The sequence below is a fragment of the Panulirus ornatus genome, chromosome 15 (assembly GCF_036320965.1).
Source record: "Panulirus ornatus isolate Po-2019 chromosome 15, ASM3632096v1, whole genome shotgun sequence".
NCBI lineage: Eukaryota > Metazoa > Arthropoda > Malacostraca > Decapoda > Palinuridae > Panulirus > Panulirus ornatus.
The window spans coordinates 6,273,809-6,287,542 of record NC_092238.1 but is presented as its reverse complement, the minus strand read 5'-3'; positions in this window follow the sequence as shown (position 1 = coordinate 6,287,542).

Here is a 13,734-nt window from a genome sequence, read left to right as displayed (position 1 = left end):
AGAAATGCCAAAAGGGGTGAGAATCCTGGGTTTATGTTACATGCTTTAGGCCAATGAGAAGCATTCATTGTCAGTATACCCCAGGAAGCCGAACTACTGAGTGAGAGAAGTTGAGAATCTCTTTATCTCCTCGAGCTGGATCGTGCCAGATGGCAACGGAGATCGACTTCCTGACATCTTTTATCACAATATCAAGATGATTAAGGTAATCACTAGTTATGCAGCAGGGAAAGAGAGACAGGATTATTTTCAAGCCGTGTTTGACTTCCTCAGTGAAAGAAACGTAATGAACGCAAAGGTGTAAAATAAAAATGATATTCTTCCACTGTGAAGAAATAGAAATTAAGTTTCGATTAAACAGCGCAAAGAGAATTAGTTTAATTTTTTTTTTTTCCCCTCGCTGCAGTTTTGAAAAAGAATGGCGTAAAGTTGGATTCAGGAAAAGCGGAATGTATTCGTTTCATGATTCTCTGTCATGGTTCGTCTTAGTCTTATGTTTTCATCTATGAAATGTAGCGTTCTGTCGGCTATATTGCACTTCACGTCGTTCCTATGAATCGCACTAAAATGATTTTCATCTTTTATTTCCAATGATGATTCTACCTAATTTATCTAAGTTTCGGGACGTATAGCTTGCATTTCTCTACGTTGAAGCCCATATATTGTATCTCCTGCATTACTCCACAATTCAAGTCTTAATCAGTTCGGATCCTTATGTAGTCTACCTTTGATTATGATAGTCAACATCCTTGAGTCTACAGATACCCTTCTACTTTACTGCTCGTACCTAACATTAAGCTTAAGATGACAGACCCTACATCATATGTCGGATGTAGGCCCACTATCGCACAACCATTCCCAAGCGATCTGTTCTAAACCAGGTTGTTTGTCCCAGTGTAGACTGTAAATATACTCTCATCTCTAGTGTCCCTGTGTCCTGCACCTTTTGTATTAAGTCTCCCAGCTTATCTACAGGGTATAACGGGTTCCTATTACCTTCGTCCTACCGTAGGTTACCATATGAAGTCAGTGGTGTGGCCTGCCTCATGCGAACAGCTGTGTAAGCTTACACAGCTACCTCATGAAACCGATGATGCGGTTCACCTCATGAGACCAAGTGATGCAGGTTAACTCACAGTGTCACTGATGCCATTTGCCTCATGAAACCACCAGAGATCACCTCCTGATTCACTCAGAAGGACCTCATACTAGATCTTGGCTGAAGTTTTCTTACTTATCCTAAGTTAAATCCCTCTGGAAGCCTTTCATTCTCTCTTTTAATCCACTCTCTCCCTACAGAGTAATCCTGGTGTTATACCCTTCCCTCCATTTTCTTTCCAATAGAAATCCTTTCTCTCTGATCGGTAATCCCGTTTTTCTTCCACAAGATGTCATCCTTACGACCCCCTTGGAGTCTTGGAAAATTCGTGGAGAAATCACACATATTTTTTTTCTACATTATTTCCATCAATTTTTCCTGGATAGTATTTGCTCATTATTACTATAATGGAGCCACCTATTGTCTTAGTCACTCTTACCAAAGATAATTCTGGCTCAGGACCCAAGCGATAGATCCAAGCGATGGTCACTCTCTTCCCCCTTATAATCATTCCCGTCTATCGATATTAATCGCTGTGAGTTCCGTCTGATCATCTCTAAATCTCTCCCACATAGAGTATAACTCTCTCTGTCTGTCTGTCTGTCTCTCTCTCTCTCTCTCTCTCTCTCTCTCTCTCTCTCTCTCTCTCTCTCTCTCTCTCTCTCTCTCTCTCTCTCTCTCTCTCTCTCTCTTTCTCCTTAGACACCGAGCCTTTACCATGGCAGTCAGGTATGTGGTCTGTACCTACTGCCTTGGTGGGTCTTAAACTATTCAAAAGGTTTTAAAGTACTCAAGGATGCTCTCTTTCTCTTGTAGATGCTCTCTCTCTCTCTCTCTCTCTCTCTCTCTCTCTCTCTCTCTCTCTCTCTCTCTCTCTCTCTCTCTCTCTCTCTCTCTCTCTCTCTCCTTTTCTATCAATCTCGGAACTATTGGATTAATCTTCACTCGCTCCTCTGATAAGCTTCATTGGTTCCTCCAAAGTCTGGAAAAGAAGACCCCTTCCAAACCATTATCTTACAACCAAACTCCCTCCGTCAGTGAGCTATAAACTCACTCCTGGTCATCCCCACCGTACCACTTCATCATCACTTTCCTCTCCCCCACAGCAAAGTCCCTCCCCCCCAACAGAATCCCTTCTCTTGTCTCCACTAATCCCTCTACTACCTCCTTCCTCCACCCTCCAGCGTGCTCATCAGGCTGACCCCCAAGTCTTCCGCTGTGACCTTGACACCTATTTTTTGGGCTCTCCCCCGAGCTGGGATTTTGCACTAGCCGCTGATCAAAAAAAAAAAAGAAATCTGACGTGGTTGGGAAAGTTATTATCAAAAATGGCGATGGCACAAGGCCATTGCCTTGGGGAACGTGCTGACGCGGTGTACTCCCTGGCCCGCTGAGCTTCACCCTCCCGTAGCACCATCACCTTCAGCCTCACTGCTTCCTATTTTCTTGTGCCTCGTTCTTTGCTTTGATCCCTTCCCTCCATTCTTCTCTAAGTCTACCCTTTTGCTACACTTTATCTCTTGTTCCTTTTTCTCTGGTAAATTCTTCTCTCTGCTTTTCCTTTGAAGGCTTCTCATCATCATTCCTTCTTTCTCTCTTCTCTCTTTCGGAGTTAGTTAATCTCCTCTCTTCTTCTTCTTATTGTAGCGCTATGACATCCGAGTAAACAGACATTCGTATGTGGCGAAAATGATTTATTCTTTGCAGGAATATCGTCACTCATGATATAGACACACACACACACACACACACACACACACGCACACACACACACACACGCACACACACACACACATATATATATATATATATATATATATATATATATATATATATATATATATATATATATATATATATAATTAGGTGTCACTGGACTCCACCTACTATAGTTTCCACCGCCAGTGAAAAACCATCTTCCTCGATGCTATATGATCATCAGTTGACGAAAAGAGGACAGTCTCATCGAAAAACTTTCCATTCTAGGGGAGTCCACCATTCCCCTGCTTCTGATTGTAGCGCACCCTCGTAGCTGCCGGAAGGTTTGCTCTGGGAGAAAATGTGGAATCGGAAACATGCTATTTGCAGCATGGAAAGGCAGGCAACTCGGTTCCTATCTTCATAAAAATGCTTATAATTCAAGGTTGAATTTCTGGTTCACCCTCCCCTCTCAGTCGCCATCTACGATGCGACGCAGACGCAGTGGTAGTATTCTTGCGTACGCCGTACGAACGTTTGGCAAATGATAGTACTACGCTATTTTTTTCCCTACCCTCCCTTTGCGCCAAAGTTTGCGCCAACAGACCCAGAACGAACCGACTTGAACCTAAAGCCGAAGTGGAATACATATTCACGTCTACTTTGATCTGTTCGCTGCTGTGACCATGTTCCTGGCTATGACACCTAGCCCCTAGCATGTCCACTGTCTTATATGTATATATATATATATATATATATATATATATATATATATATATATATATATATATATATATGAACCAATGCGGATGCAGATTTGGCTTTTTCTTTTTGACAACGAACAAATATAAAAGGACGGTTCAGGGTAGAAGGAGACAAAGTGTTTCTGTGTCGCCCTCGTGTGCCGTAGACCCGAGTACTTTGAGTGAATTTAGTAAAGACAGAATGAAGGTTTCCATGATTTGAGCATGTCTGGCGCTCGAGGAACGCACAGAGCGTGAGAATGAAAGCATTACGACACACGTTAAATATACTCCTTTGATAATGATGTTTATTGCACTTATTTCTATCTTAAGTGTAATTTCATTACCTTCATGACTTTTTATCATTATCATCATTATTTTGATAGCCAGTATCATTTCATTTATTGCTAACATCACTTATTATCTATGGCAACATTACTGTTATTGGTGAGAATATAATTCCTTAGCTTTAAAGAGGGTTAGATCACTAGATTATTTTTTTCTTTTCCCTTTATCGTGGCCAGGTAAAACACGACGACACACTCTGCAAATACTTGGGTTTTTCCAGTTGGTTAGATTTGTAGCAGCATAAATCGTGAGCGTCAGGACAAAAGAGTCGGGTTCACACAATCCCTCGCCAGTACTAACACATGTTTGCACGAAGTTCGTGAAAAAAAAATTTAGAGTCGTCTAGAAAAATTCAGCTCAATCTGCAGTCAACTTGGACGTTGTGAATTTCAGAGTTGTTACGCGTCTAGTCGTGTGATGTCGAGTATAATAATATTGGTACTGAATAGTCTCTATGTATATGAGTAATAACCTTTAAAATGTTGTAACAATGGAACCATTATAACCACGGTATATATATATATATATATATATATATATATATATATATATATATATATATATATATATATATATATATATATATATATATATATATATATATATATATATATTTATATATATATATATATATATATATATATATATATATATATATATATATATATATATATATATATATTTATATATATATATATATATATATATATATATATATATATATATATATATATATATATATATATATATATATATATATATATATATAGGTAGTGGTATAAAAAAAGTGCAGTTTTCAGTCCCTTCATATTTTTTTCTCATGTGTTCCATACAAATATGACGAAGGAGGAAATAAACTATAGCTTCTGGAAATAATGATCACTTTCTTCCCTGGAGCTCAAACGCCTCGCGTAATATTACATCCCTCCCCCCACCCTCCTTTTTTTCCCCCCTCCTCCTCTGGTTTATGTCCGAGAGGGAAAGGAAAATACGGCAAAAGAATTTTTCCACAAGAGTGAAAAAAAAAAAATAAGAAATACGATCCGTTGGGTCACGGTTTAAACTTTTATAAATCAGGTTTTAAAATTGAAATTATGAGTTTAGAAAATTTTCCTTTTAAAAGGGGAACAAGATTCATGGATCATTTACAAAAATAATTGATAATAATCTATATCTTCCACCCCCCCCCCCCCCCCCCCCCCCCCCCCCCCATCCCCACCCTTCCCCAGATAATTACGTTCGTCTGTATTTTGAAGAATTGGATGTCGTTTCCTCGATGATGATATATATATCTTGGCTTGTGGAATTCACATGGACTCGGTTAGAGAAAATGACTTGATCATTGATTGTATTAGGAATACGTGTCTGTAAAGTTATCTGCCTTCTTTGAAGGAAGGGAAATACATGCTAGTGATAATGTCTTGATCCAGTGATGAGATTTTTTCCTTTATCTCCAGAAATCTCACAGTAAATTTCATTATTCTTTTGAAGTCCTATTTTTTTTTTGTTGCTGGGAGTTTCAGAAAAGTCTGCGTTGCACTTTGCAGGTAAGTCTGTATTGCATGCAGGATATATGCTTGAGTTGCACGGTGAAAGATGTGTTGCACGCTGGAAATATGTATTGTGTTGCACAATGAAAACTTGTGTAGCATTCTAGAATTATGTTTTGTGTTGCACACTGAAGATGTGTTTCGGCTGCATGTCGGAAAGAAGGATGTGTTGGACGCTGAAAGTGCGTTTGTGTTGCATGCTCGAGATAGGTGTGTTTTACACGCTGCGGATAAGTTTGTGTTGCATATTGCAGATAGGATTGTGTTGCTACACTGCAGATAAGACCGTGTTGTACGCTGTAGATACATTTGTGTTGCACGTTGCAGATAATGTTGCATTATGGAAGTAAGTGTGCGTTGCACACCAAAGATAAGTTTGCGGATGTAAATAATCTGATGCCATTTTTTTTTAGGTTAACCAAAGTACTATAATAACTGATAGATATGATTTGAACCTCACACATTATGGTATATTTCTCTCCTATGTTTTCTTATTTTTTTCTCTATGATGTTTCACTGCTCATAGATCTATGATCGTCATTTTTCTATTTTCTACTGTTGTATGAAGTAGTTGAGATAGCTTGAAGGGGGTAAGGTGTGTAAAGTTAGTCAGGAAAATGATATAGGCATAGTGATTTAGTGAACAGAGCAATGTACATTTTTGGTGGGAATCAGTTCCACAATACTGAAGTTGCTTAAGGATCGACACGAGGCAAAGATGCCTAGATTCAAAGGGGGAAGTACTCTCATAAAACCCCAGAGTCACTTCTTGGGAGATTAGAGGTAAAGGGAAATGTATGCAGTACTTTATCACTTTTCTTAACATTGTTAAGTTTCTCATGATTATAACTGAAGCATAATAGAATTGTGCGCTTTTGTGGTGTCTTGAGAGAACATGAGATTTATAGATTGTTCTCCCATCCATATATTAAGGAACCATATGCACATGTTCTATGAAACCTATGTGAGCTTTGTGAATATATGCAAAGTTGGTTATTTTGATAAGGATATGTTCTCTAAATTGCACCTGATTTCAGTTAGAATTGATGGTATCTTTTTTTTTTCCTGAAAAGTGTTCGAAAAGGTTGCTACACAGAAGATAAATCCTCGGATAGATATTGCAAAGCTAAGTGAAACAGATTCGGATGCTCTAGTATGCTGTTTGAATCAGATCCTGGACTTATATTATCACGAGAAATTTATGATTAATGTAGGCAGTAATTGTGCTGAAATGTGGGGCAATTATACAGTATTACTGATTAATCAACAGACGAAAGGTGATAACATTTGCGTATTACACACACAAACACACACACACACACACACACACACACACACACACACACACACACACACACACACACACACACACACACACACACACACACACACACACACACACACAAACACACACGCATATATATGTGTGTGTGTGTGTGTGTATGTGTGTGTGTATTGCTTTGGTTGTCTGTGATCCAGATATTATGATAAACAAATATGGAATTTCAATAAGCACTGATTTTGAATTCTGCTAAATTTGCTTCTTTGATTAACATTTCGCAAACAAATCAAAAGAAAATACCTCACAGGAACTGGAATTGTAATTTTGCTTTCTGGGAAATTTCCCTGCAGACCCTTTCGCTTTCAAACTACGTGAACATTCATCTGATGCCTCCTTTAATTTACATACTTCTGGGTTTACCGCTTCCAGCTTGAGCGGAAAACACTCGAGCATGAGCTTAATCCTGTACGATTGTGGGTCTCGTTGTTTACCGTTGCCTGATCCCAGATACAGACCAGTAATTTCCTCCTCATCAAAAACGCTCGGGGGGGTCTTATCTCAATGCCTTCATTAACGAACTATTTGGTTCTTGCATTTTAAGACTGAGAGACAAACCTCACCGCAGTTCCTTCTTTATCAGCTTGGCGTGTGGTGCATCTCAGAGCCGGTGATGTCCGCAATTACTGCCTCCAACGCGAAACTGCTCGAACGACTCATTTTTCCTAAATACGACACGGACTGGTATTGGCATCGCGGGCCTGCAGCTATGATCCGGTGTTTACCCTCTACATTTTCAGATACGAACCGCAATATTAAGAGTCTGAACAGCGAGAGAGTAATATTCTCTTCCCCCAGTTCATGGACAGGCAATGCACTGTGAGGGCATTACATTCTATTGTGTGCTTAAGATCAGCCACTCTGTACTGGAAAGGTTCGTTCTCACTAATGCTCTCTGCCACGCTGTGTTGCCTCGCTCCTGCTGCTGCTGTGAGTGTGTGTGTGTGCATTTAGATGGAGGCATTATGTGTTATCATGTTCGTATTTACCTTTATGTGATACCAGGTATGATAAGAATAAGGACAAGGTGATAAGGATAAGGACAAATGGTGAAAATGACAATGATAATGCCAGTAATTTGAGTCATGGTAATAATGATATTTCATAATAATATTGATGATATTGATAAGTATAATCACGATGGTAATAGTATTTTTGATGATAATGATGATAATAATAATGATGATATAATGATAATGCTACTACTACTACTACTAATAATAATAATGATAATAATGATAATAATGATAATAATAATAATGATAATATGATTATGATGAATATGATGATAAGAATAACAGTAATAGTAATGTTAGTTCATCTTTCTCGTTTTCTAAACTGCTGAAGTTGGAGTGCAATTAGCCTCTCATGTAGTACATACGTTCCATCACCTTGATTTTGCTCGAGAGACGGACAGATAGGCAGACAGCCAGTCAGACAGACTCAAAAACATGAAAGAGGGAGACAGAGGAAAAAATGAAGAAAAAACGAATGTTCAAATAATAGAAATAGAGGCATTGGATAGGGAGATGCAAAGAAGAAATATAGGATGAAAGAAAGAGAAATGAAATACAGAAAGCATGAAGCAGAACACTCGGGGAGAGAGAGAGAGAGAGAGAGAGAGAGAGAGAGAGAGAGAGAGAGAGAGGGTCAAAGGAGATCCTACTATACCAGGGAGATTGTGTATATACCCAGTGTTAAGTTACAGTCTCACTGTTCAAAGGAGGATCACGCGGCGAGCAAAAATTGGCAGTTCAAACATAAGACTCTCGGCTATCAAAGGGAAGAGAGAGGCAATAAAAAGTCCAGTATTTCTTCTCATATTTTTTCCAGGACAAAATCTTGGAAAAGAAATGTCGATTCACACGGGGCTCAAAGCAAGGTGGCGGGAGGGGAGGAGGAGGAGGAGGAGGAGGAGGAGGAGGGGGAATACGTGGGTTAACTCAGTAGTGGGGAGGGGTGGGGGGAGAGATGGGAGAGCGGGTAAGGTAGGAGGAGTTGTGAGAGGAGCTGGGAGGGTTGGAGTAGCTGTGAGAGCTGGCTTAGCAGTGGGAGAGGCAGCCAAAGAAGGAAGGGTTAGCGAGGGCTTCAAGAGGAACGGAATATAGAAATATGAGAGTTCTCATATATGAGGATAATCAGTTGGGAACCACGGATCATATGCAAGAGATACCAGCTAGGAATTGCGGACCATACGCATCAAAAATCAACCAAGAATTGCAGATCAAATGGAAGAGAAATCGCCCGGGGATTACGGACCATATGCAAGAGAAATTGCCCAGGGGATTACGGACCATATGCAAGAGAAATCGCGGACCATATGCAAGAGAAATTGCCCAGGGGATTACGGACCATATGCAAGAGAAATCGCTCAGGGGATTACGGACCATATGCAAGAAAAAATCAACCAGGAATTACGTGCCGTATGGACGAAATACCGTCATACAACATAGACGATATACAAGGAAACTCAGCGTGTTATTACGGATCAAATGTGCAGGAGAAAAATACAACCCGTTATTAAGGGATCATATTCAAGGAAATCTCAGCCGTGGATTACGGACACGTCTTCGGCAGGAATCAACAGATGATCAGAGTATGAGATGATGTAGAAGGTAAAGAAAGGATCCTGCTGAAGCGACACAGTTCCCTTTGAGAGTCGCGTGTTAAGATGTGTCTCTGAGAGTCACGGGTTAAGATGTGTCTCTGAGAGTCACGGGTTAAGATGCGTCTGGCAAGTGGGTGAGCGGCCCACAGTGTCGTCCCCCCCAAAAAAATGGAATACTCAAAAAAAATATGAAAAAGAAAATTGAATGAGTTTTGGAGACTGTAATATGGGGAGCTGTTATTTGCTTTTCCGGTTCTGGAAAACAGTGGAATAAAGGAATGTATAGCTCTCTCTCTCTCTCTCTCTCTCTCTCTCTCTCTCTCTCTCTCTCTCTCTCTCTCTCTCTCTCTCTCTCTAAACACACACACACACACACACACACACACACACACACACACAGCCACATATATTTATTATTATTATTATTATTATTATTGGGCGGTAAGAATTCTTTCAGACATGTTTATAACACTCGCAAAGACTAGCTAGAGAAGGACTGAAGCGTGCAGGTCAGGTCAACTATGGAGACCCTACATGAGGTTTTCTTTGATGGTTGGTGGGCCTAATACTCTCAGATTTCCGACCTGAACAAGCTTGCTGGTTTGTTGAGTATTGGGGAAAATTTCTCCGATGAGAATTGCTTCTTTAATCTGTAATTTGTTTTGACTCTTGTAATGGTTGAGGATCTTCATATCCTCTACCATTTGTTTTGTAAGGGAATGTGTTGTGAATCCTGTCCGTGTGGTGTTTGGATGCACCAACCTGCAGGTATAGTGTAAGTGTCTCACTCGAAGATGGGGTGTCATTGCAGTATGGCTAATAGACCGAAGTTCACACAGCCTGAGTGAGGCGAGCTAAGTTTGTTAACTGTCTTGGTGGCCTTCAGAGGGTCTTCTGTCCTGAGGCATTTTTGTTGTCGTGTTTTACTAACTCACTTTGGGACTCTTACAGCAGATAAGAAGACTGTCTTTATCATTTGGGTTGGCTGCAGGGTATATTGCAACACGTTATCAACAGCAATGTTTACTGCAGCAACCCAAATGATGGTTTGAAAAAAAAAAAGAGATGAAAATGAATGAACTGTGAATGTATGTTTAGACCACATATCTCGTCCGTAATTACTGAGAGGAAGGCGATCTCTCCAGCTGTGTTTGTCTTCGGTAATCGCGCGACGCCAGTTTTCGTGTATAGATCATATATTTTTTGTTATCTTATTTGAGACGTTGTGGGCAGCTGAATGCCCTTATCAAGGCCATCTCATTAACGCTCTCTCTCTCTCTCTCTCTCTCTCTCTCTCTCTCTCTCTCTCTCTCTCTCTCTCTCTCTCTCTCTATCTATATATATATATATATATATATATATATATATATATATATATCCTAATATAAGCCAGGTACCCAATTCATCAGCCATCTCTTAAGGGAGGATGAACAGCTTGGTTGACTGTGGACCTGCTGCCGCACCCAGGACTCATACCTATGCTCTCGACCCTTAGGGTAGGCCCGTCCATGCATCACGTGCTCAGCAACGCTAACCGCTCCACCATCCATCAATAAATCATACGAGCAGCTGACGTGCGCCTTAAAGTTTGAACGCCAGAAATATTCGTCGGTATAAAAGCAAGATCATACAGTGAAATTTTTCCCCCATTGTGGGCGATATACGTAGCCGTTATGGGCTGGGAGGAAGAGGAAGAGGAAGAGGAAGAGGAGGAGGAGAGAGTGGAGTTAGTGTATAATGGGAGAGTTCTGATGGTACATTAAAAAAAAAAAAAACGGGTTATGTTTCCTCAGAGTGAGACATACAACAATAATATGTTTGTACCATCATGATATCTAAATCCTCAGAGGTAAATGACCCGTACAATATATATTTATAATCGCTCCATGGACTGTTTTCATGAATGGGTCCTGATTCCTCCTTAGGGCCCCTTATCCAGGAGCTCCTATAACTCCAAGGCTACGCTACTTCCAGTAGCAGGGAAGTGATAGATTCCTTAGAAACGAGAAATTCTTGGAGGAGACTGTATTTCCATTTGTCAACAGACTACGATACCGCTTTGGTGAAGAAATCTCACCTGCAGATATAACCACAGGTATGCGGTGCGGAGTTCCAGAACACGTAATCAGTATATATATATATATATATATATATATATATATATATATATATATATATATATATATATATATTATACACATATATATACACCATAGTATTGCCATGTTCTTTGTTTCAAAAAAAAGATCAAAAAATGAAATATAAAACAGACCGTGCCAGTATAAAGTCAGAGGCTCTGAACTATCAGAGAAGAAACAGAAGATATAGGAACTGGAGCGTTGTCGTCCTCGGTAACACCTCGGAAGAATGCCTCCTCAGCGTGTAATCAACAGAGCAATAGACGAAATGGAAGGGCTATGAGGAGTAGCAAAGCAGTGTGAAACAGTTCATCCTCATAGGAGATCAGAGAGCTAGAAAAGTCTAGCAGAGTATAACAGAGGCTGAGACATAACATTTATACTTGGTAAAAAAATATAAGAAAATCCAGGAAACGTTTTCTTTATATGCTAGAAAGTCGGAGGGGCGATCCGTGTTCTTTACCTTTGTTTTCCAGTCAGCTAACACCTGGTCCACTGAAAAAGACAGCCTTTCCCCTACCTTCAAAATATTATGATTGTATTGCTTTTCTCTCTTGACATGTCTATTTCTTAAACCTTTTTCTTTCGTCGTATTTCATTTAAGGTCTGATGTCGATAAGGACATTTGCCCACGACCCGATCCTTGAACGTAGGTCATTATGGAGGGAGTTGATAAGCATCTAAGGCAGCATGGAAAACGGACCCTGAATGAAGTCAGGGATAGGACAAGACCACACGATATTGGTAGCGTGAGGCGAAAGTAGCATGGTCGCTAGGGGTATAAAAGGATTCGAATGAGATGGGAGGAGAGTGAGATAACACCCAAGAGAAATCAGGAAGGGATTAGGGGATATGCCCGGGAGAAATCATTGAGGCTTTTTGGCGCGATACGCACAGGGAGGGAGATACGAGCCAAGGGATAGCCGGTAAACAGAGAACACCTCTCTGAAGGTGGCGTGGAATGGGGCAGAACTCAGACTGTCACGCCGGTAATGGAATGCATAAGAACTTCCTGGAGTCTGTTTGTGTCGAGGGATTTTCTTTTCATCCGCGCCACAAATAAACGCCACAGGTATAAACAAATCCATGTGGCCCATCCCTTGTCTCAATTCCCTCTCTTATCTATTCATTGCTACCTCGGGACACCTTTTTTTTTTTTCTTTGTAAGGAGGAGTCCCTGGTGGTACCTGTGGACTCCTTCCAGGAACTCCTTTGGCTCCAGGGCTGCGCTACTTCCATTAGCAGGGAAATAATGGAATCTTGTGGAGCTCTTTGACGAGACTGTATCCCCCGTGGTACAGCCTCGCCAAAGGTAATCTCTCTTACTCCCAGTGTAACACCCTTGCAGCTGGAGTCCGAATGTGTGTGCTAATCATTGCAAGGCACAGTGTTTGCAATAACGAATCTGTATCAGCGATTTATCTGAGCTGTGCAACTGGAAAGATTGACTCATGCAAAGATTTTTTTGTTTTGTAGGTTCTTGCTCTTTTATGTTTCTTAAATGCATTATTATTTCGGTCTAATCCGGGCATATTGATTACTTTCCAGCGTTGAAATATCTTTTCCTTCATTCGAATCTTCTCTGAGGGTGACAAGTAGTTTGTTCACTCAATGTAGATCCCCTTTGTGACGAGAACTAATCTCTCTCTCTCTCTCTCTCTCACTCTCTCTCTCTCTCTCTCTCTCTCTCTCTCTCTCTCTCTCTCTCTCTCTCTCTCTCTCTCTCTCACGCGTTGTCTGCCTTATCTGACTCGTTTCCCAAGTCTAGGCGAAGAGTGAACCACATGAAATCAAGAGGAGTACAGCTTTATCTAATTTGTAAGCTACCTAGGGAAGGTATACACTGGAACAAAAAAAAAAATCTTTCCCCCGTTTTTTATTGATCATAAAATCTCCCATAACATCTAGCGAGTGTTGAAGAGCTGGTCAGTCTGTCTTGGTAAGCGTAGAAGGTAATTTAAAGTGCCCTCACCCTTAGCTATTCCTGGCTTCATCTAAGGTGAGTAATAACATGGGCTAGAAGAGGAAAGAAAATATTCACATGGGTGTGAATAAATTCACCTTCTTCGCCAAAGTGCGCTAGTCCATCAAAGAATATACGTCGAAGATCACCACTTACAGGCGGAAATCCTTAGTGAGGCCAGGCCTTAACAAACACAAAACAAAGACTAAAGGACACGGAGAAGAAAGATGATGAACAAGATCTAAGAA